The sequence below is a fragment of the Anser anser genome (genome assembly GCF_964211835.1).
Source record: "Anser anser genome assembly, contig: HAP1_SCAFFOLD_90, whole genome shotgun sequence".
Taxonomy (NCBI): Eukaryota; Metazoa; Chordata; class Aves; order Anseriformes; family Anatidae; genus Anser; species Anser anser.
The window spans coordinates 92,308-115,981 of NW_028153635.1; the positions used below are offsets into that span (position 1 = coordinate 92,308).

Below are 23,674 nucleotides of genomic sequence, written 5' to 3' on the forward strand. Positions count from 1 at the left end.
TGTTAAGGTTTTAAAGTATTTTGTGGTTTTAGTGTTGATAGGGTTTTTAGGGTTAGGGTCTTAGGGTTTTAGTTATGGTCAGGTATTTAGGGTTAGGGTTTTAAGGTCTTATTTTTTTTTTTTTAAGGTTAGGGTCTCCAGCGTTAGGGCTTTGAGAATCTTTACGTTTTGGGTTAGGGTTTAGAGGGTCTTAATTTTTAGGGTTAGGGCTTTTAGGCGTAGGTCTAGTGTGGTAAATTTTATCGGGTTAGGACTGTAAGGGTTTTTAGGGTTAGGGTTTCTAGGGTTTTTTGGGGTAGGGGTTAGGGTTAGATCCGTGGGAGCCGTAGTGTTAGGGGTCAGGGTTCTTAGGGCTAAGGCCCAATATTAGGGTGGAAGGCCAAACTAAGGGGGGAGCCCCCCCCAAAATTGAAGGGTCGAAGCCCCAATTTAGGGGAAGAAACGTCAAAATTGTGGGGTCCCCCAAAATTGGGCGAAAGAGCTCTTAATATTTGGGGGAAACCCAAAAAAGGAGGGTGGGGGAGTCTAAAATTGGGGGGACCCCCCAAATTGGTTGTGTCCCCCCCCAAATTGGTTGTGTCCCCCCCAAAATTGGTTGTGTCCCCCCAATTAGGGGAGGAACCCCCAAAATTGGGTGGGCGAACCCCCATATTGGGGGGGCAGAACACTTAAATGGAAGTGTGAAATTCCAGAATTGAATGTGGACCCCCCAGAACAGTCTTCAGGGGTTTAGTGTGGTAAATTTTATCGGGTTAGGGCTGTAAGGGTTTTTAGGGTTAGGGTTTCTAGGGTTTGTTGGGGTAGGGGTTAGGGTTAGATCCGTGGTTGCCATAGCGTTAGGGGTCAAGGTTCTTAGGGGTTAGGCCTAATATTAGGGCGGAAGGCCAAAATAAGAGGGTGGGAGCCCCCCCCAAAATTGAAGGGTTGAAGCCCCAAGTTAGGGGAAGGAACGTCAAAATTGTGGGGTCCCCCAAAATTGGGCGGAAGAACTTTTAATATTAGGGGGGAACCCAAAAAAGGAGGGTGGGGGACTCTACAATCGGTTGTGTCCCCCCCAAATTAGGGGAGGAACCCCCAAAATTGGGTGGGCGAACCCCCAAATTGGGGGGAAGAAGACTTAAATGGAAGTGTGAAATTCCAGAATTGAATGTGGACCCCCCCCAGACCTGGGGAGGAATCCCCAAACTTGGGGGGGACCCCCAAAATTGGGGTTAAAGCCCCAGATCCCGGGGAGCTAAGCCCCAAATTAAGGGAAGGAACCTCAAACATGTGGTGAGAACCCCAACATTGGGGGAAAGAACCTTAATATTAGGGTGGCAGGCCAAGAAAGGATGGTGGGGGCCTCCAAAATTGTGGGGGGCTTGGAACTGGGGGGAATCCCCAAAATGGAGGGGGAACCCCAAAAGTGGGGGGGGGGCGAAGCACCAAATTAGGGGAAGGAACCCCAAAATTGCGGGGAAGAACTCTGAAATGGAGAGCTGAAAACCCGAAATTGAGGGGAAACCCCCCAAAACGGCGGGAAAACCCTCCATAAACACGAAACCGGTAATGTAACAGAGCAAAAAATGGCGTCCTACGGCACGCTGCGAGGCTCAATTTTCTGGGGAGTGCTGGGAAATGTAGTTCTTGGCCACCGGGTTTCCGGGAGTCCATATTGTTTTCCCAGAGCATGCCGGGAGATGTAGTTCTCGGACACTGGGCTTCCGGGAGGCCATGTTGGTTTCCCATCTTTGCTAGACTCCGGGTGCTCTGGCTTCACAGAGAAACCCCCAAACTGAAAAATGTACCTGCTAATATATTGGGCTCTAAATGTAGCCCTGGGTTAATTGAATAACAATCCCTGGGTAAGATTGAAGTGCAGGAGGGGTTGGCTACGGTTTTAAGAGCCGGTTTGCAGAAAAGGGATTTCCCGTTAAGAAATGGCATATACTGATTGTTCTCTTCCTTGCTCTGCCAAGACCTGAAGCACATCTTGGAAGCCAGGCAGAATCCGTGGAGCCAATGGAGTTCTCAAGCTCGACTTCAGCTTCTTCCCAGCTAGAAGAAGCAAGGACACGCCGGCTGAGTTCCACAGGCAACGCGCCCGTATCTGTAGACGAGGATTTAGAGATGCTACTTTGGGAACTCTCAGACGGCATACTGGAAGCCGAGCTCGACTTGGACCCAGGGAAGGATGAGGATGACCTCCTCCTTGAGCTTTCCAAGATGATTGATGATTGAACTGCATAGTCCTATGGTATATTAAAAAAAAAAAAAAAAGAAAAAAAAAAAAGAAAACAACTCTTCTTCTTGTTGGATACCCCGAGGTGATCCTTTTTCTAACTGAGGCTTTGCAATGAGACTTAAAGCACAGTTGGAACTGGTAGAAATTGGCAGGATCTGCACTCAGTTGTCCTAAGTTTTCCTGCTGGTCAGAGTTAAGGTCTTGTGCATGGTTCCGTAACTATAGGTGGCTACCTTTGATATCAAGAGGACAAAGCACTTGTTTCTTTTGGCACAGAAAGATGTCCATCGGCACGCTGTGGTGGCTGTGAATTGACGTAGTGATGGAGCGATGCTCTGAAGGCTTAAACGGAAAGCTTCTTCCTTCCGCCCCCCTTGGCACAGCTCGATGTTGGGCACATTGTGAAGCCTGGGTGTTCTGATTTCTCGGACAGTTGATACCCAAATCCCGGAGTTACTATGTCAACTCTTGACTTTTATTTGTGTATGCCATTGTTTTGACTGTAATCTTTTCAGATGATGAAGCTGTAGGGGCGGGAGGGAGCAAAATAATTATTCTAGCGTTGTGGACCAAACATGCTGCCAGGAGTGGTGGTGGTGGGGTCAGCCCACCCGGCCTTACTTTCAATTATCAGGGATGATAAAATGGTGTGAAAAGCAGCAGCTCTGCGATACGGCTACGCTACCCCCACTCCCTTCTCTTGTGCTGTACCAAAGTTCCCCCAAGCTTTGGTTGGTGCTTTTTGCTGGTGACAGTAGGACTCCAGGGCGAGTAGTCGGGACTCTCCTGCAGTAACTGGGTCAATTAAGGGTTGGTTTAAGTGCCTCCTGGTTTTTAAAATTGCTCCCCTGAGCTGCTGGCTCTGCTGCCTGCTACAGCAAATGTTCGGGTGCCATCAGCGTCGCACTTGGGCGTGGGCACTGACCCTGCGGAGGAGAGCTGAGACTCGCGTGTATTGTGTACCCTGCCGCCAGTGATCGTTTTCCCCTAGCAGATCTATTTTGAATCATTTCCCTAAATTTTAGAGGAACTTTAGGCTCTTTGTGCTATGATTTGTGAAGCTGTAGGGGCCCTCAGGCATTTGCTGCTGGCAGAGGAAAAACGCTTGTCGAATTTGTTGTAAATACTTTCTGTTTGGACAACAACGCCTGTGTGTGTGTGTGTGTGTGTGTGTGTGTGTGCGCGCGTGCTTTGACGACCCCCTGCGACGCCCCAGCTCCGCGAGGGAAGCTTTGAAGCGGCTCTGGGAAAACCTCTGCGGAAGAAACCGCTGCTAGTGACTTGCGGAAAAGGGACTCCACAATCAGTGAGATTGTAAAGTAGGTATGTTTATTCAGCGCTGGGCAGCACGGGAGGTCGTGGGCATGAAGATTGATGACTCTTCCTCGTCACCGCTAGTTGACCTCTTGTCTTTGCACAGACTCAGTTGCTCCTTGGCTCTTGTCCATCTGCAGGACCAGTTTCTCCCAGTTTCTTAAGACAGGCTCACTCTCTTATTAGGAGACTGACCTTGGTAAGGGGCCCAAGGCTTCTTGCTTTAGTTAATTGGCACAATGCACCATAGTTAGCAAAGACGCTAAGTAGCATCCTAGTTTAACGCTGTCAGCGCTCTATCTCTACTTGATAAGATTCTCCTAACTCCCTCTCTCACTGGAGCCCACGCAGCCCTCCGTCCTGCCGAAGGACTTCACGGGGACTTCTGCCGGCTCCGGGTGCCCGCACACAGACAGAAATGGCTTTGAGAGAAAACAATCAGGAGGAGGAGAGCTCAGAGACTGCGGCCGGCTTCGGCCACCTTCCCCTCGCTTTCCCTCTCCGTGTTCAAACCGAGCACTGTTCTGCCGTCAACCTTCGCTGCCTCTGCCCGCGGCGCTGGGCTTTCGCGTGTGCCATTGCTCCTCTACATATTTTATCCTTCCTATTGTATGGAATGGTCCAGCAATTCGTGTCACTAAGGGATTTGAAGGGTTAACATCGAGGCCCGGGTCTAGGTGATAAGAGAACAAAGGGGTTTTTAGGGAAAAGTGCTGACTACTGCAGGGGATGTTGCTAGAGTTTCTGAAATCCGGCGCAGAGGCTCCCAAACGAGGAGGAAGGGGGAGCTGAAGGACAATTGAAGGACAAAAGCCTGGGAGGAAGACAACCAGCATTCAGCCCGAGCAAGCCCCGAGAGACCACCAGAGACTGGTACGCAGGCGCCCCTGGGAGGGGTTTCGGATTCCGGAAACCAATTCTAATAACCCTGCCTCTTCTCGAAGTAGTAATGAATATGTATTAGCCTGGGAGCATCAAAACCAGCCGCCTTACGTAACAGGTGTGCGTCCTGGGGGAGCAGAGACTCCCGGCGCACCCAGCGCTGCTTGCTTGCCTCTATTCGTTTAATAAATTGTAAACTTTGATTGTAATCCTATTTGGATTTATAACAGCCATTTATAACACTTTTTATATTTGTATTTTATTTAAGGCTGTCTTGCCCCCCTCCCCCCCCAGCCTCGCTGCTCGCCAATAAAGCTGGCGCAGGGGCTAAGGGATTTGAAGGGCCTGCTTGTACACCTAAGGGATTTGAGGGCCTGCTTGTACACCTTTGGGGACTGCCTCTTTTGGGGGGGGGGGGGGGGTGTTAGGAGCTGGTTGTATACTTTTTTAGGCATTCCTCTGAGAGGGGTGTTATAAATGACTGAGTCCCAAATAGGATTACAATCAAAATTTACAATTTATTAAACGAATAGAGGCAAGCAAACAGCGCTGGGTGCGCCGGGAGTCTCTGCTCCACCAGGATGCACACCTGTTACGTAAGGCGGCTGGTTTTTATGCTCCTAGGCTAATACATATTCATTACTACTTCTAGAAGAGGCAGGGTTATTATAATTGGTTTCCTGAATCCAAAGTCCTCCCAGGTGCGCCTGCTTATCAGTCTCTGTTAGTCTCTTGGGGGCCGCTCGATTGGGGAGGCTCATATTCTTCCTCCTTGTCAAGTGGTCTCTTGGCTGGATGTCAGAAATAACTGCACGTCCGTGCAGAGTCAGCAGTTTTTCTCTGAAGAAATCCCTTTGTTCTCTTCTCACCTAAACCCAGGCCTCAATGTTAACCCTTCAAATCCCTTAGTGGCACGAATTGCTGGACCATTCCTTACAATTCCTCCCCTTCTTTTTAATATCATCAATTCGTGTCTCTTCTTCAACCTTTGTTAGTAACAATTGGATTTCATCAGTCAGTTCTCGGGGTGTCCATTTCTTAAGCATCATTATCGACACATCACCTTTTCTCTCCCAAAGTCATCACAAATTGGGTGCTATTTATTATTCGCCGTATCAACAACGTAAAGCAAGGTATCATACAAGGTATAAACAATAATGTCATTACACCACATAAAAATAAAAATAGCATCCTTTTAACCCATGGTCCACCGGGCAACCATGAAAAGAAATCCCAATCCATACCCTTCCAAGTTTGTACTGGGACGTGGGCTAGCTTTTTAATTTCTTTTGTTATCTGCTTAACCACTTTTCCATTATCATCAATTTGTAAACAACAATTAGAATCGTTCAGTTTTCCACACACTCCCCCTTCTTCTGCTAGTAAATAGTCTAAGACCATTCTATGTTGAAAGATAGCATTCCTCATCTGAGTGGATTGATCAGCCAGAAGATCCAAGGTCGTCACTGTTTGATTGGTTACAACTTCGAGGATAGCTTGCGACCTAATTATTCGGTTCAAATTATAAATAGGTTCTCGGGCTCCTGATACCAACTCATTCGGGTTCCAGGTAGCTGGCCCATAATGCTGTATGATTCTTTCAGGAGGCCATTCATCCTTTCCCCATTTTTGGGCACTACCCCCCGCTAAGGAAGTATCAATAGATCATTTTACTCTGTTCAGGTCATCATATCATCTTATTCCTAAATGATTTCCTTGTGTTTGTGACAATAAAAAGAACAAGGGTCTTACGTACCCCACATAGCATATTCCCGACCAGTTTCCAGGTAGCCTCTTGTAAGCATGTCTGCCACACACCCAATAATGTCCCTTCAGGGCCCACATCCCTTTTGGAAAAGGACCATCCCATCCCTCTTTACCCTTTGGGGCGTGATAATACAGAGTGTCCTTGTTACCGAGTGGTCCTGTTACAATGTCTGCCCCGTTTGTACTCGTATATGCGCACTTCCAAGCTCCCACGTTGGGTTTCCACTTACAGTCACAATTCAGTTCTCTTTGGCAGCCTGTCATATTATAAGCTGACCAGAAATGTTTAAAGAACACTCGCCTCCCATTCTCATCCTGCCATTTCCAACGATAGACCCGCACCACATGCTATTCCGTAGAGGTGTTATCACGCTGACAGCTCAAGATTTGACCATCGAATTGTCCCCCCGCTTGTGCTCTTGCCACAGTTTCACATCCAGATCCAAAAAATTCTCAATATGAGCATTTCAGCCAAGTCCCGTTTCTCAGCTGAACATGTGTGGTGTTTCATTTCCCACTACGTGCTGTACAGCTTACAGGACTACATCCAGGATCAGTACAATCATATCCGGGGGACAGAGTCCAATTGCAAATGCTTTTTCGCACTGCCACCGTTCCTGTTCTGTTCAAGCAGTATACACCCTGAGCTGACAAGTGCAACTGCCATGGACCTCCTTCCTCTTTCCAAAATTGCGTCCCATTATGAACTTCGCTCAAATTACTGACCCACCACTTGGGTTCGACCGGGCCTGCTACCCAGGGCCAACTTTCAGTTCCCCCCCGGTCCTCCACAAATCCAGCAGTTACTAAGGTTAAAGGCCTTGGCCACTTCCTCCCCCAAAGTGAAAAAGTTATTCCTCCATTCCTGCCCATGGCCCAATTGCCCCTGTAAAAACAATACCAGGAAGTATAGCATTTCTTATCCTTTTTTGCCGTCCAATCTTGAGAGTGTGGGAAGCGCCTTCAATCAGGGGGTTGGGCCCACTTTCAGAGCTCGTGTTACCATTCAGCCCTTCGGGGTGATCCAGCTCCTGGAAAAACTAATCACAATTTTATTATGGGTTTAAAAGGTTCTCATGTTATTTTTCTCAGGACAACCTGGTCTTAGCATGGGAGAAGTCCGGTCGAGGCACTCTCACTCGGCGGTCAATACCCATAAGGGGTTGCCTCCCTCGGTAGACCATACACACCGCAGTGGAGGGTCCTACCCCGGTCTTGCCTTCTCCCTTTCCTCCCTTCAGCCTTGTCCTCTTTATCCAGTGCCCTTAATTCATGCAGAACCTCATTGCTGGGATATCAGTTCCTCTTTAGTCTCAGTTTCAGTTCCCCAGGAGTGGACTCAACCCTCCAGGCTTCAGTAGTTATTGGTCCTTTTATTCTGGATGCGTGGGTTCAACCCCTTTCTGCTGTTCTCACAGCTGTTTCAGTAGTAAGTAAAACAAGGTACGGTCCCTCCCATCAGGGGTTCAATGATTCTTCTCTCCAGGTTTTTATTAAGACCTTGTCTCCTGGTTGTATTTTATGAATAGCAAATCCTAAAGGTGGTTTCTGAGTCATCATCCCAATTTCTCTTAGCTTCTGTAATCTCCTTCCAATGGTAATTATGTATTTCTGGATACTATGATCCTCAACTACATTGTTCCCTAGGGGCATCCCTTGAGAATAAGGCATACCATATAACATTTCATACGATGATAATCCAGTCTCACTGTGTGGTTTAGTTCTTATGTTTAAAAGTGCCAATGGTAAGCATTTCGTTCAGGGCAGCTGTGTCTCGATCATTAACTTAGCCAATTGTTGTTTTATTGCTTGATTCATCCTTTCTACTTTCCCTGAGCTTTGTGGGTGCCACGGAGTGTGGTATTCCCACTGAATACCTTTCAAGGGGTACATCCTTCAAATCTTTGTGGCTGGCGTGACTATGTTCGATTATTTCCACACAATTGTGTTCCAACGGTCCTTCTGGAACAGTTCCTAGAAATACTGCTGGATATAACAGGTTAGTCGTTTTCAAGGTTATGTCATCTTGTTCAGTTAGTATTGCCTGATATTTCATCATCCGGCTGGGTGATAACCAGTGCCCCCCCCCCCCCACTTTGTTCCAAAACGGTTGTTACCATATGTGGTCCAAAAACTTCAATATGTTTTCCCATTTGAAGGCAAATAATTTTCTACTATCTTTATCAAGAGGTACGCAAAATAAGGCATCCTTTAAATCTATCACGGTAAACCATTTATATTTCCCTTTCACAGATGTTAACAATGTGTAAGGATTAGCTACTATCGGGTGAATATCCTTTGTTATTTCATTTATTGCTCTAAGATCTTGTACAAATCTATACTCGCCATTCGGCTTCTTTACTGGAAAAATTGGAGTATTGTATTCCGATTTACATTCTTCCAGAATCTGATATTTGAGAAATTTGTCAATAATTTTCACCATTCCCATGCCTAGCTTCTATCTTAAGTGGATATTGTTTGATTCGAACAGGTTTGGCTCCTTCCTTTAATTCCACCTTTACCGGTTGTGCCAGTTTCGACTTCCCTGGTACATCTGTTTCCCATACTGTTGGTATAACTGCATCTTCTACTTCTCTTGGAATATTAACAAAGGATTTATCTTTGATCATTAGGATTTGGCCTACTTTGGACTCAGGTACCTTCATTATTAATTCTCCATTCTCAAAGGTTGTTGTTGCATCTAATTTGGCTAATAGATCCCGTCCCAAGAGTGGAATCGGGCATTCTGGTACACACAAAAATTCATGGGTTAGTTCCTTACCCCCAAAACGCAAATAAAGGGGTTGTAAGAATGGCCTTTCCTCCTCTTTCCCTGTGACTCCAGTTATTGTAGTTATCTTAGCTCCTAATCGTCCTTTTAAACTATTTAACAGTGAATATGTTGCTCCTATTACATTTACAGCCTAATTAACACAGAGAAAGAAGCTCCCATAACCAACAAAAAATTCAAGCCTCTGTCTTCGTTTCCTAGCTTTATTTCAACTAGTGGATCTGCTAGGGTAGATGCCCCAGGTCCCCGTCATTCCTGACTGTTGTAAGATTGTCCTGCAGCCTAAGACAATTTCTTTCTGATATCAGGGGCCGATTGCCCTGGAAAGAGGCTAGCCAATTGCCTCTTTTTTTTTTTTTTTTTTTTTTTTAAGCCAGGTCCATTTTTTTTTTCTCATTGCATTTCAAAGTTGGTCCAAAAATTCAAAAATTCCATAAATTCCATAGGGGTTTCTTTTGGACCTTGTTGGAACAGATTCTCAATTCCCAATAGCCAATTTAACCAGATTTTGGTATTTACATAATTTCCGGGGTGATTAGGGTCTCAGTGAGGGGGTCGGTCAGGGGAATGCAATCGTTGAAAGTTCCCTGAGCAGTCCCACTGGCAATCTGAGCTCACACATGAACTCAGGTTGTTTTAAGAGTTAGCTGCTTTTCTGTTTCCATGACAACTCTCTCGGACCCATCACGGTCCCTCTGCCCCAGAGGGCTCACACCCGCGATTTAGAGATCTCAGCCTCGGGTTGAGACGGAACTATTAACATTCCTACATCCTCTTTCCCTGCTCATTCAACTTCAAACAGCTCTGTTAAATACTACATGCCACACAACCTTTAACACCTTCAACAACCCTTTTAACACTTCCTTTATCTGTCTCCAGCCTGTACTTTTCTAATGCCAACACCAAAGGCTCAGTCAGGGGCCAACTTAATTCCAAACCTTTTCCCTCCAAGATGCTGAAACAACTTATCAGTATACAACATTTCACCCTATTTTCCTTCTCTCCTCAAAAACAACATTAATTGCAAGACACTGTTATAGTCGATTGATCCATAAAGTGGCCATTTATCTTATATAGTGGCCACCATTCATTGCAATACGTAGTGAAAGTCCTCTTGCTTTCTGTGCCCCCATTTCTAACAATATCCTTCCAATGTGCCAATATGCACCCAAGGAGGCTTTTTTTTTTTTTTGGACGTCTTTGTTTTGGATTTTACCCATTTCCTTGATTTCCCATTCCCTTTTATTTATTTATATTAGTTACTGTCCCTTGTTTCAATTTCCATGCAAACCTTTTTATTGCAGGTTTTTACTATCTTTTCCTAATCTTCTTCCCAAATGTCCCAATTCTCTGGGATTAAACTCTTCTTTCCACATACAAACTCCACTATTTCAGATTATTAATGAGCCCCATTCCAATCATAAATCCACAGGATTTCGGAAAAACACCAGAAGCAATCAGCCTTCTGTCTTCTAGACAAACAATACCACCTTTTTCACAAAATTTACATTTCAATAAGACCGAATTTCAAGCCGAATGCTAATTTTTCTCATGCATTTTGTTAGTAAGCCTACACAAAACAAGGAATCACTCCTGTGTATCCGTCAAGATGGGGGTTTAAAAGGTATTGAGACCTAAATAAATTCGCTCTCCCCCTTCTTACCAAATTCCCAGGGCTCAGGCCCGAACCACCAAAGAAGTGACTCTCCGTTCTACCACTTTGATAATCAGTCAGCCCCCTTCCCCTGATACTTGGGAAACTGACCAAACACCACCGCGAGTATACCCAAACTTCTAAACTGTTACTTAGATAATGCTCCCACCTTCCTCCTTGACACAGTCAAAACATTTAAGAATAAAATAGGATTACAAGATGCACCACCGGGGGTGGATTGTTAGGATATAGAGGTGGTAGGTTATCCAATGACTCCCATTCATCATCTTTTTTCTTTTTCCATTTTTTTTTTTCTTCTTCTTCAAACTTCTCGTCTGCTTTTAGTGTAAATATTGAGGCTGGAAAAGGACGTGAAGTCCTGATCCATAATCCTGCATAATCACTTTCCTCCTGGCTAAAAAGGTTCCTTTGAATTAACATGTATATTTAAGGCCTGGCAAACCCAGTCTTCAAAGGTTCTGAAAATGGGCCAAAAGACATGTGGTCTTAAAGGTTCCTTTGGCCATTCTATCATACAATACTGAACCATTTTTAATTTACTTTTTTCCTTTTCTGGGGCCCCTATCGTTCCAATTTCTAATCATTATCCCTAATGGACTTTCTGGTGGTATGTCTGGTAATTTGCTCCCTTTTCTCTGGTCCTGGGTCTTCAATTTTGTCTGACCCATCTAGGAATTTTACTGTGGCAATTCCTACAGCCCTTGGTTGCCTTAGTGAGAGTGTCTTGCAGGGGGTTTAGGACCTATCACCCACCCACGAATCCTACAGGAATCGCTTCGGTCCTTCACCGGCCAAGTCCCTCGTGGGAGATTGGAACCGCGGTTAGAAAACCTCCACAATCGCTTTGGAACTACGTTCTGTCTCAGTCACACTCTCACACACACAGGCAACCGAATCCCACCCAACCGAACGGTATACGCCTTAAATACTTACGACTCCGTCGTCTTCGTTCGGATCTTCGCGCGCAGAATTACGGGCAAAATATAGTGCTGCAGCTGGCAAAGGGAGCTCATAAAAAAATCTAAATCTTTGCTTGCCCTTATTCAGGTTCAAGATGGTGTTATTCCTGACCCGACTCGAACAGGAGCCACCAAATGATGGGGGCGCCCCTCCTAGATCAAGTCAGAATTCAGGAACCAAGACCATCCCGGACGAGCCCCCAATTGTTATAAATGACTGAGTCCCAAATAGGATTACAATCAAAATTTACAATTTATTAAACGAATAGAGGCAAGCAAACAGCGCTGGGTGCGCCGGGAGTCTCTGCTCCACCAGGACGCACACCTGTTACGTAAGGCGGCTGGTTTTTATGCTCCTAGGCTAATACATATTCATTACTACTTCTAGAAGAGGCAGGGTTATTATAATTGGTTTCCCGAATCCGAAGTCCTCCCAGGTGCGCCTGCTTATCAGTCTCTGTTAGTCTCTTGGGGGCCGCTCGATTGGGGAGGCTCATATTCTTCCTCATTATCTATTGGTCTCTTGGCTTGATGTCAGAAGTTACTGCACATCCGTGCAGAGTCAGCAGTTTTTCTCTGAAGAAATCCCTTTGTTCTCTTCTCACCTAAACCCAGGCCTCAATGTTAACCCTTCAAATCCCTTAGTGGCACGAATTGCTGGACCATTCCTTACAGGGGGTTGGGAGCTTCGTGTATACTGGGGGGGGAGGGCCTCCCTCGAGGTGGAAGGGGGGGGGGGTTTGGAGCGTTTCTACACTGTAGGGGCCTGCCTGTACACTTTTGGGGCCTGCCTTGGAGGGGTTGGGAACTGCTTGTACACCTTTGGGGCCTGTGTCTGCGCTGGGCGGGGGGGGTTGGGGGGTTGGAGCTGGTTTTAACCTTTCGGGCTTGCATCGGGAGGGGGTTGGGGCCTGCCTTTGGGGGGGTGGTTGTGAGCTGCTTGTATACTGTAGGGGCCTGCTTGTACACCTTTGGGGCCTGCGTCTGGGGGGGGGTTGGGGCCTGTGCCGGGGGGGTTGGGAGCTGCTTGTACGCCCTAGGGTCCTCTGGCAGGCTTTGGGGCCTCCCTTTGAGGGGGGCAGTTGGGAGCTGGTTGTACACCTTTGGGGCCTGAGTCTGGGGTGTGGGGGCTGGGGCTGAGGCCTGGGGCCTGGGGCATGCATCTGGGTGGTGGTGGGGGGGGGTCCAGTTCATGGGGGGGGTGGGTTGTGAGCTGCTTGTGGACAGTTGGGGTCTGCATCCGGGTGTGGCTGGGGCCTGCTTGTAGACTTCTGCAGCCTGTGTCTGGTGTTTGGGGGCTTTTCTGTAGTGTTTGGGGATTGCATTTTGGCTTTGGGATGTGTCTAGAGCTTCTGGGGCCTAGCTGTAGTGCTTGGGGCCTGCGTCTGGGGCTTTTCTGTAGCATTTTGGTAGCGTGTTTGTGATTTGGGGTCTGTATCCAGGGTTTTGCCTTTTTTGTAGTTTCCAGCTTTGTGTCTGTTTCTTTGTTGGTTGCCTGGGGTTTGGGGTTTGGATCATTAGTCAGTGTCATTAGCGTCGGGGGGTTGATATGAAGGGTTAGGGTTGTGGTTAGAGTTGTTAGGGTTAAAGAGAATAAGGATTTTAGGGTAAGGGGATCAAGGTTGTGGGAATAAAAATGTTTTTGCACAGAGTTACATCGTTTAGAGGGAAGGAAGGTGGTATTGATATATGCTTGCAGTGATAAGAAAGCTTAACAGACAACCTTGTAAAATGCAGACAACCAGAATCCTTAGAGCAATTGGGTGGAAATCACGGTGTAAGAAACATTACCACCTCAAAGAGGAAAACAGTCAAGAAAAAAATAAAATTGACTAGTAACAGGCCAGCAGCTGTGTATTTTCTGTGAAGCACTGGATAGATTGTGAACATGGATTACCCAGTCAATGGGGAAACTGGGGAGGGTCCTGGTCACCGAGAGGCAAAAAAAAAATTATATAAACTGTGTTATGGAACTAGTAGGTGGCTTGTGGGACGCCTGCCATTGCAATCGTGAATAAAAATGCTACCTCACTGAGATACTTGCCTGAGCCTATGGTATTGGTTACAGAGTGTTTCTAATAAGGTGTTAGGGTTTTAAGGTTTCAGGGCTAAGGCACTAGGGTTGGGTTTCAGGGTTAGGGTTTCCAGGGTTTAGGGTTAGGATTTTAAGGTTGTTAGGGTTGGAGTTATAAGGGTTAGGGTTTGGGGGTTAGTGTGTTAAGGTTTTAAAGTATTTTGTGGTTTTAGTGTTGATAGGGTTTTTAGGGTTAGGGTCTTAGGGTTTTAGTTATGGTCAGGTATTTAGGGTTAGGGTTTCAAGGTCTTATTTTTTTTTTTTTTAAGGTTAGGGTCTCCAGCGTTAGGGCTTTGAGAATCTTTACGTTTTGGGTTAGGATTTTAGAGGGTCTTAATTTTTAGGGTTAGGGCTTTTAGGCGTAGGTCTAGTGTGGTAAATTTTATCGGGTTAGGACTGTAAGGGTTTTTAGGGTTAGGGTTTCTAGGGTTTTTTGGGGTAGGGGTTAGGGTTAGATCCGTGGGAGCCGTAGTGTTAGGGGTCAGGGTTCTTAGGGCTAAGGCCCAATATTAGGGTGGAAGGCCAAACTAAGGGGGGAGCCCCCCCCAAAATTGAAGGGTCGAAGCCCCAATTTAGGGGAAGAAACGTCAAAATTGTGGGGTCCCCCAAAATTGGGCGGAAGAGCTCTTAATATTGGGGGAAACCCAAAAAAGGAGGGTGGGGGACTCTAAAATTGGTTGTGTCCCCCCCCAAATTGGTTGTGTCCCCCCCAAAATTGGTTGTGTCCCCCCCAATTAGGGGAGGAACCCCCAAAATTGGGTGGGCGGACCCCCATATTGGGGGGGCAGAACACTTAAATGGAAGTGTGAAATTCCAGAATTGGATGTGGACCCCCCAGAACAGTCTTCAGGGGTTTAGTGTGGTAAATTTTATCGGGTTAGGGCTGTAAGGGTTTTTAGGGTTAGGGTTTCTAGGGTTTGTTGGGGTAGGGGTTAGGGTTAGATCCGTGGTTGCCATAGCGTTAGGGGTCAAGGTTCTTAGGGGTTAGGCCTAATATTAGGGCGGAAGGCCAAAATAAGAGGGTGGGAGCCCCCCCCAAAATTGAAGGGTTGAAGCCCCAAGTTAGGGGAAGGAACGTCAAAATTGTGGGGTCCCCCAAAATTGGGCGGAAGAACTTTTAATATTAGGGGGGAACCCAAAAAAGGAGGGTGGGGGAGTCTACAATCGGTTGTGTCCCCCCCAAATTAGGGGAGGAACCCCCAAAATTGGGTGGGCGAACCCCCAAATTGGGGGGAAGAAGACTTAAATGGAAGTGTGAAATTCCAGAATTGGATGTGGACCCCCCAGAACAGTCTTCAGGGGTTTAGTGTGGTAAATTTTATCGGGTTAGGGCTGTAAGGGTTTTTAGGGTTAGGGTTTCTAGGGTTTGTTGGGGTAGGGGTTAGGGTTAGATCCGTGGTTGCCATAGGCTTAGGGGTCAAGGTTCTTAGGGGTTAGGCCTAATATTAGGGCGGAAGGCCAAAATAAGAGGGGAGGAGCCCACCCAAAATTGAAGGGTTGAAGCCCAAAGTTAGGGGAAGGAACGGCCAAATTGTGGGGTCCCCCAAAATTGGGCGGAAGAACTCTTTAATATTAGGGGGGAACCCAAAAAAGGAGGGTGGGGGACTCTACAATTGGGGGGGACCCCCAAAATTGGTCGGGTCCCCCCAAATTAGGGGAGGAACCCCCAAAATTGGGTGGGTGAACCCCCAAATTGGGGGGAAGAAGACTTAAATGGAAGTGTGAAATTCCAGAATTGAATGTGGACCCCCCCCAGACCTGGGGAGGAATCCCCAAACTTGGGGGGGACCCCCAAAATTGGGGTTAAAGCCCCAGATCCCGGGGAGCTAAGCCCCAAATTAAGGGAAGGAACCTCAAACATGTGGTGAGAACCCCAACATTGGGGGAAAGAACCTTAATATTAGGGTGGCAGGCCAAGAAAGGATGGTGGGGGCCTCCAAAATTGTGGGGGGCTTGGAACTGGGGGGAATCCCCAAAATGGAGGGGGAACCCCAAAAGTGGGGGGGGGGCGAAGCACCAAATTAGGGGAAGGAACCCCAAAATTGCGGGGAAGAACTCTGAAATGGAGAGCTGAAAACCCGAAATTGAGGGGAAACCCCCCAAAACGGCGGGAAAACCCTCCATAAACACGAAACCGGTAATGTAACAGAGCAAAAAATGGCGTCCTACGGCACGCTGCGAGGCTCAATTTTCTGGGGAGTGCTGGGAAATGTAGTTCTTGGCCACCGGGTTTCCGGGAGTCCATATTGTTTTCCCAGAGCATGCCGGGAGATGTAGTTCTCGGACACTGGGCTTCCGGGAGGCCATGTTGGTTTCCCATCTTTGCTAGACTCCGGGTGCTCTGGCTTCACAGAGAAACCCCCAAACTGAAAAATGTACCTGCTAATATATTGGGCTCTAAATGTAGCCCTGGGTTAATTGAATAACAATCCCTGGGTAAGATTGAAGTGCAGGAGGGGTTGGCTACGGTTTTAAGAGCCGGTTTGCAGAAAAGGGATTTCCCGTTAAGAAATGGCATATACTGATTGTTCTCTTCCTTGCTCTGCCAAGACCTGAAGCACATCTTGGAAGCCAGGCAGAATCCGTGGAGCCAATGGAGTTCTCAAGCTCGACTTCAGCTTCTTCCCAGCTAGAAGAAGCAAGGACACGCCGGCTGAGTTCCACAGGCAACGCGCCCGTATCTGTAGACGAGGATTTAGAGATGCTACTTTGGGAACTCTCAGACGGCATACGGGAAGCCGAGCTCGACTTGGACCCAGGGAAGGATGAGGATGACCTCCTCCTTGAGCTTTCCAAGATGATTGATGATTGAACTGCATAGTCCTATGGTATATTGAAAAAAAAAAAAAAAAAAAAAAAAAGAAAACAACTCTTCTTCTTGTTGGATACCCTGAGGTGATCCTTTTTCTAACTGAGGCTTTGCAATGAGACTTAAAGCACAGTTGGAACTGGTAGAAATTGGCAGGATCTGCACTCAGTTGTCCTAAGTTTTCCTGCTGGTCAGAGTTAAGGTCTTGTGCATGGTTCCGTAACTATAGGTGGCTACCTTTGATATCAAGAGGACAAAGCACTTGTTTCTTTTGGCACAGAAAGATGTCCATCGGCACGCTGTGGTGGCTGTGAATTGACGTAGTGATGGAGCGATGCTCTGAAGGCTTAAACGGAAAGCTTCTTCCTTCCGCCCCCCCTTGGCACAGCTCGATGTTGGGCACATTGTGAAGCCTGGGTGTTCTGATTTCTCGGACAGTTGATACCCAAATCCCGGAGTTACTATATCAACTGTAAGGAATAGTCCAGCAATTTGTGCCACTAAGGGGTGTGAAGGGTTAACATCGAGGCCTGGGTTTAGGCGAGAAGAGAACAAAGGGATTTCTTCAGAGAAAAACTGCTGACTCTGCACGGACGTGCAGTAACTTCTGACAGCCGGCCAAGAGACCACTAGATAAGGAGGAAGAATATGAGCCTCCCTGTCCGAGTGGCCCCCGAGAAACTAACAGAGACTGATAAGCAGGCGCACCTGGGAGGACTTCGGATTCGGGAAACCAATTATAATAACCCTGCCTCTTCTCGAAGTAGTAATGAATATGTATTAGCCTAGGAGCATAAAAACCAGCCGCCTTACGTAACAGGTGTGCGTCCTGGTGGAGCAGAGACTCCCGGCGCACCCAGCGCTGTTTGCTTGCCTCTATTCATTTAATAAATTGTAAACTTTGATTGTAATCCTATTTGGGACCCAGTCATTTATAACAATTGGGGGCTCGTCCGGGATGGTCTTGGTTCCTGAATTCTGACTTGATCTAGGAGGGGCGCCCCCACCATTTGGTGGCTCCTGTTCGAGTCAGGTCGGGGCTAATGCCATCTTGAACCTGAATAAGGGCAAGCAAAGATTTAGATTTTTTTATGAGCTCCCTTTGCTGGCTGCAGCACTATATTTTGCCCGTAATTCTGCGCGCGAAGATCCGAACGAAGACGACGGAGTCGTAAGTATTTAAGGCGTATACCGTTCGGTTGGGTGGGTTTCGGTTGCCTGTGTGTGTGAGAGTGTGACTGAGACGGAAAATAGTTCCGAAGCGATTGTGGAGGTCTTCTAACCGCGGTTCCAATCTCCCACGAGGGACTTGGCCGGTGAAGGACCGAAGCGATTCCTATAGGATTCGTGGGTGGGTGATAGGTCCTAAACCCCCTGCAAGACACTCTCACTAAGGCAACCAAGGGCTGTAGGAATTGCCACAGTAAAATTCCTAGATGGGTCAGACAAAATTGAAGACCCGGGACCAGAGAAAAGGGAGCAAATTACCAGACATACCACCAGAAAGTCCATTAGGGATAATGATTAGAAATTGGAACGATAGGGGCCCCAGAAAAGGGAAAAAGTAAATTAAAAATGGTTCAGTATTGTATGACAGAATGGCCAAAGGAGCCTTTAAGACCACATGTCTTTTGGCCCGTTTTCGGATCCTTTGAAGACTGGGTTTGCCAGGCCTTAAATATACATGTTAATTCAAAGGAACCTTTTAGCCAGGAGGAAAGTGATTATGCAGGATTATGGATCAGGATCTCACGTCCTTTTCCAGCCTCAATATTTACACTAAAAGCAGACGAGAAGTTTGACGAAGAAGAGAACAAAAAAATAAAAAATAAAAAAAAAAAAAGGAAAAAGAAAAAGATGATGAATGGGAGTCATTGGATAACCTACCACCTCTATATCCTACCAATCCACCCCCGGTGGTGCATCTTGTAATCCTGTTTTGTTCTTAAGTGTTTTGACTGTGTCAAGGAGGAAGGTGGGAGCATTATCTAAGTAACAGTTTAGAAGTTTGGCTATATTCGCGGTGGTGTTCGGTCAGTTTCCCAAGTATCGGGGGAGAGGGGCTGACTGATTATCAAAGTGGTAGAACGGAGAGTCACTTCTTTGGTGGTTCGGGCCTGAGCCCTGGGAATTCGGTAAGAAGGGGGAGAGCGAATTTATTTAGGCCTCAATACCTTTTTAAACCCCCATCTTGACGGATACACAGGAGTGATTCCTTGTTTTGTGTAGGCTTACTAACAAAGTGCATGAGAAAAATTAGCATTTGGCTTGAAATTCGGTCTTATTGAAATGTAAATTTTGTGGAAAAGGTGTTATTGTTTGTCTAGAAGACAGAAGGCTGAGTGCTTCAGGTGTTTTTCCGAAGTCCTGCGGATTTATGATTGGAATGGGGCTCATTAATAATCTGAAATAGTAAAGTTTGTATGTGGAAAGAAGAGTTTAATCCCAGAGAATTGGGACATTTGGGAAGAAGATTAGGAAAAGATAGTAAAAACCTGCAATAAAATGGTTTGTGTGGAAATTGAAACAAGGGACAGTAACTAATATAAATAAATAAAAGGGAATGGGAAATCAAGGAAATGGGTAAAATCCAAAACAAAGACGTCCAAAAAAAAAAAAAAAGCCTCCTCGGGTGCATATTGGCACATTGGAAGGATATTGTTAGAAATGGGGGCACAGAAAGCAAGAGGACTTTCACTAAGTATTGCAATCAATGGTGGCCACTATATAAACTAAATGGCCACTTTATGGATCAATCGACTATAACAGTGTCTTGCAATTAATGTTTTTGAGGAGAGAAGGAAAATAGGATGAAATGTTGTATAGTGATATGTTGTTTCAGCATGTTGGAGGGAAAAGGTTTGGAATTAAGTTGGCCCCTGACTGAGCCTTTGGTGTTGGCATTAGAAAAGTACGGGCTGGAGAAAGATAAAGGAAGTGTTAAAAGGATTGTTGAAGGTGTTAAAGGTTGTGTGGCATGTAGTATTTAACAGAGCATTTTGATGCTGAATGAGCAGGGAAAGAGGATGTAGGAATTCTAATAGTTCCGCCTCAACCCGAGGCTGAGATCTCAAAATCACGGTGTGAGCCCTCTGGGGCGGAGGGACCGTGATGGGTCCGAGAGAGTTGTCGTGGAAACAGAAAAGCAGCTAACTCTTGAAACAACCTGAGTTCCTGTGTGAGCTCAGATTGCCAATGGGACCGCTCAGGGAACTTTCAACGATTGCATTCCCCTGACCGACCCCCTCACTGAGACCCTAATCACCCCGGAAATTATGTAAATACTAAAATCTGGTTAAATTGGCTATTGGGAATTGAGAATCTGTTCCAACAAGGTCCAAAAGAAACCCCTATGGAATTTACGGAATTTTTGAATTTCTGGACCAACTTTGAAATGCAATGAAAAAAAAAAAAAATGGACCTGGCTTAAAAAAAAAAAAAAAAAAAAAAAAAAGAGAGAGAGGCAACTGGCTAACCTCTTTCCAGGGCAATCAGCCCCTGATATCAGAAAGAAATTGTCTTAGGCTGCAGGACAAACAACAGTCAGGAATGATGGGGACCTGGGGCATCTACCCTAGCAGGTCCACTAGTTGAAATAAAGCTAGGAAACGAAGACAGAGGCTTGAATTTTTTGTTGGTTATGGGAGCTTCTTTCTCTGTGTTAATTAGGCTGTAAATGTAATAGGAGCAACATATTCACTGTTAAATAGTTTAAAAGGACGATTAGGAACTAAGACAACTACAATAATTGGAGCCACAGGGAAAGAGGAAGAATGGTCATTCTTACGACCCCTTGATTTGCGTTTTGGGGGTGAGGAACTAACCCATAAATTTTAGTATGTACCAGAATGCCCGATGCCACTCTTTGGACGGGATCTATTAGCCAAATTAGATGCAACAATAACCTTTGAGGATGGAGAATTAATAATGAAGGTACCTGAGTCCAAAGTAGGCCAAATCCTAATGATCAAAGATAAACCCTTTGTTAATATTCCAAGAGAAGTAGAAAATGCAGTTATAGCAACAGTACGGGAAACAGATGTACCAGGGAAGTCGAAACTGGCACAACCGGTAAAGGTGGAATTAAAGGAAGGAGCCAAACCTGTTCGAATCAAACAATATCCACTTAAGATAGAAGCTAGGCATGGGAATGGTGAAAATTATTGACAAATTTCTCAAATATCAGATTCTGGAAGAATGTAAATCGGAATACAATACTCCAATTTTTCCAGTAAAGAAGCCGAATGGCGAGTATAGATTTGTACAAGATCTTAGAGCAATAAATGAAATAACAAAGGATATTCACCCGGTAGTAGCTAATCCTTACACATTGTTAACATCTGTGAAAGGGAAATATAAATGGTTTACCGTGATAGATTTAAAGGATGCCTTCTTTTGCATACCTCTTGATAAAGATAGTAGAAAATTATTTGCCTTCAAATGGGAAAACATATTGAAGTTTTTGGACCACATATGGTAACAACCGTTTTGGAACAAAGGAGGGGGGGGGGGCACTGGTTATCACCCAGCTGGATGATGAAATATCAGGCAATCCTAACTGAACAAGATGACATAACCTTGAAAACGACTAACCTGTTATATCCAGCAGTATTTCTAGGAACTGTTCCAGAAGAAGGACCGTTGGAACACAGTTGTGTGGAAATAATCGAACATAGTCACGCCAGCCACAAAGATTTGAAGGATGTACCCCTTGAAAGGTATTCAGTGGGAATACCACACTCCGTGGCACCCACAAAGCTCAGGGAAAGTAGAAAGGATGAATCAAACAATAAAACAACAATTGGCTAAGTTAATGATCGAGACACAGCTGCCCTGGACGAAATGCTTACCATTGGCACTTTTAAACATAAGAACTAAACCACACAGTGAGACTGGATTATCATCATATGAAATGTTATATGGTATGCCTTATTCTCAAGGGATGCCCCTAGGGAACAATGTAGTTGAGGATCATAGTATCCAGAAATACATAATTACCATTGGAAGGAGATTACAGGAGATAAGAGAAATTGGGATGATGACTCAGACACCACCTTTAGGATTTGCTATTCATAAAATACAACCAGGAGACCAGGTCTTAATAAAAACCTGGAGAGAAGAATCATTGAACCCCCGATGGGAGGGACTGTACCTTGTTTTACTTACTACTGAAACAGCTGTGAGAACAGCAAGAAGGGGTTGGAGCCACGCATCCAGAATAAAAGGACCAATAACTACCGAAGCCTGGAGGGTTGAGTCCACTCCTGGGGAACTGAAACTGAGACTAAAGAGGAACTGATATCCCAGCAATGAGGTTCTGTATGAATTAAGGGCACTGGATAAAGAGGACAAGGCTGAAGGGAGGAAAGGGAGAAGGCAAGACCGGGGTAGGACCCTCCACTGCGGCGTGTATGGTCTACCGAGGGAGGCAACCCCTATGGGTATTGACCGCCGAGTGAGAGTGCCTCGACCGGACTTCTCCCACACCAAGATCAGTTTGTCCTGAGAAAAATAACATGAGAACCTTTTAAACCCATAATAAAATTGTGATTAGTTTTTCCAGGAGCTGGATCACCCTGAAGGGCTGAATGGTAACACAAGCTCTGAAAGCGGGCCCAACCCCCTGATTGAAGGCGCTTCCCACACTCTCAAGATTGGACGGCGAAAAAGGCTTATAATATGACAGGTCGCCAAAGAGAACTGAATTGTGACTGTAAGTGGAAACCCAACGTGGGAGCTTGGAAGCGTGCATATACGAGTACAAACGGGGCAGACATTGTAACAGGACCACTCGGTAACAAGGACACTCTGTATTATCACGCCCCAAAGGGTAAAGATGGATGGGATGGTCCTTTTCCAAACGACGTGGGCCCTAAAGGGACATTATTGGGTGTGTGGCAAACATGCTTACAAGAGGCTACCTGGAAACTGGTCGGGAATATGCTATGTGGGGTACGTAAGACCCTTGTTCTTTTTATTGTCACAAACACAAGGAAATCATTTAGGAATAAGATTATATGATGACCTGAACAGAGTAAAACGATCTATTGATACTTCCTTATCCGGGGATAGTGCCCAAAAATGGGGAAAGGATGAATGGCCTCCTGAAAGAATCATACAGCATTATGGGCCAGCTACCTGGAACCCGAATGAGTTGGTATCAGGAGCCCGAGAACCTATTTATAATTTGAACCGAATAATTAGGTCGCAAGCTATCCTCGAAGTTGTAACCAATTAAACAGCGACGACCTTGGATCTTCTGGCTGATCAATCCACTCAGATGAGGAATGCTATCTTTCAACGTAGAATGGTCTTAGACTATTTACTAGCAGAAGAAGGGGGAGTGTGTGGAAAACTGAACGATTCTAATTGTTGTTTACAAATTGATGATAATGGAAAAGTGGTTAAGCAGATAACAAAAGAAATTAAAAAGCTAGCCCACGTCCCAGTACAAACTTGGAAGGGTATGGATTGGGATTTCTTTTCATGGTTGCCCGGTGGACCATGGGTTAAAAGGATGCTATTTTTATTTTTATGTGGTGTAATGACATTATTGTTTATACCTTGTATGATACCTTGCTTTACGTTGTTGATACGGCGGATAATAAATAGCACCCAGTTTGTGATGACTTTGGGAGAGAAAAGGTGATGTGTCGATAATGATGCTTAAGAAATGGACACCCCGAGAACTGACTGATGAAATCCAACTGCTACTAACAAAAGTTGAAGAAGAGACACGAATTGATGATATTAAAAAAAAAAAAAGGGAGGAATTGTAAGGAATAGTCCAGCAATTCGTGCCACTAAGGGGTGTGAAGGGTTAACATCGAGGCCTGGGTTTAGGCGAGAAGAGAACAAAGGGATTTCTTCAGAGAAAAACTGCTGACTTTGCACGGACGTGCAGTAACTTCTGACAGCCGGCCAAGAGACCACTAGATAAGGAGGAAGAATATGAGCCTCCCTGTCCGAGCGGCCCCCGAGAAACTAACAGAGACTGATAAGCAGGCGCACCTGGGAGGACTTCGGATTCGGGAAACCAATTATAATAACCCTGCCTCTTCTAGAAGTAGTAATGAATATGTATTAGCCTAGGAGCATAAAAACCAGCCGCCTTACGTAACAGGTGTGCGTCCTGGTGGAGCAGAGACTTCCGGCACGCCCAGCGCTGTTTGCTTGCCT

General features: G+C 45.8%; 1 long non-coding RNA gene across 2 annotated transcripts; it reads left to right on the forward strand.

Moving 5' to 3' along the window:
- Positions 1-14,376: 14,376 nt before the first annotated feature.
- LOC310891770 lies at positions 14,377-23,298 on the forward strand. Of its 2 annotated transcripts, none has more exons than XR_014577713.1 (2): positions 14,377-17,666; positions 21,102-23,298. It is a non-coding gene; the product is annotated as an uncharacterized lncRNA (long non-coding RNA). The 2 variants fall into 2 exon arrangements; XR_014577714.1 differs by having other exon boundaries at positions 21,105-23,298.
- The last annotated feature ends 376 nt before the right edge of the window (positions 23,299-23,674 follow it).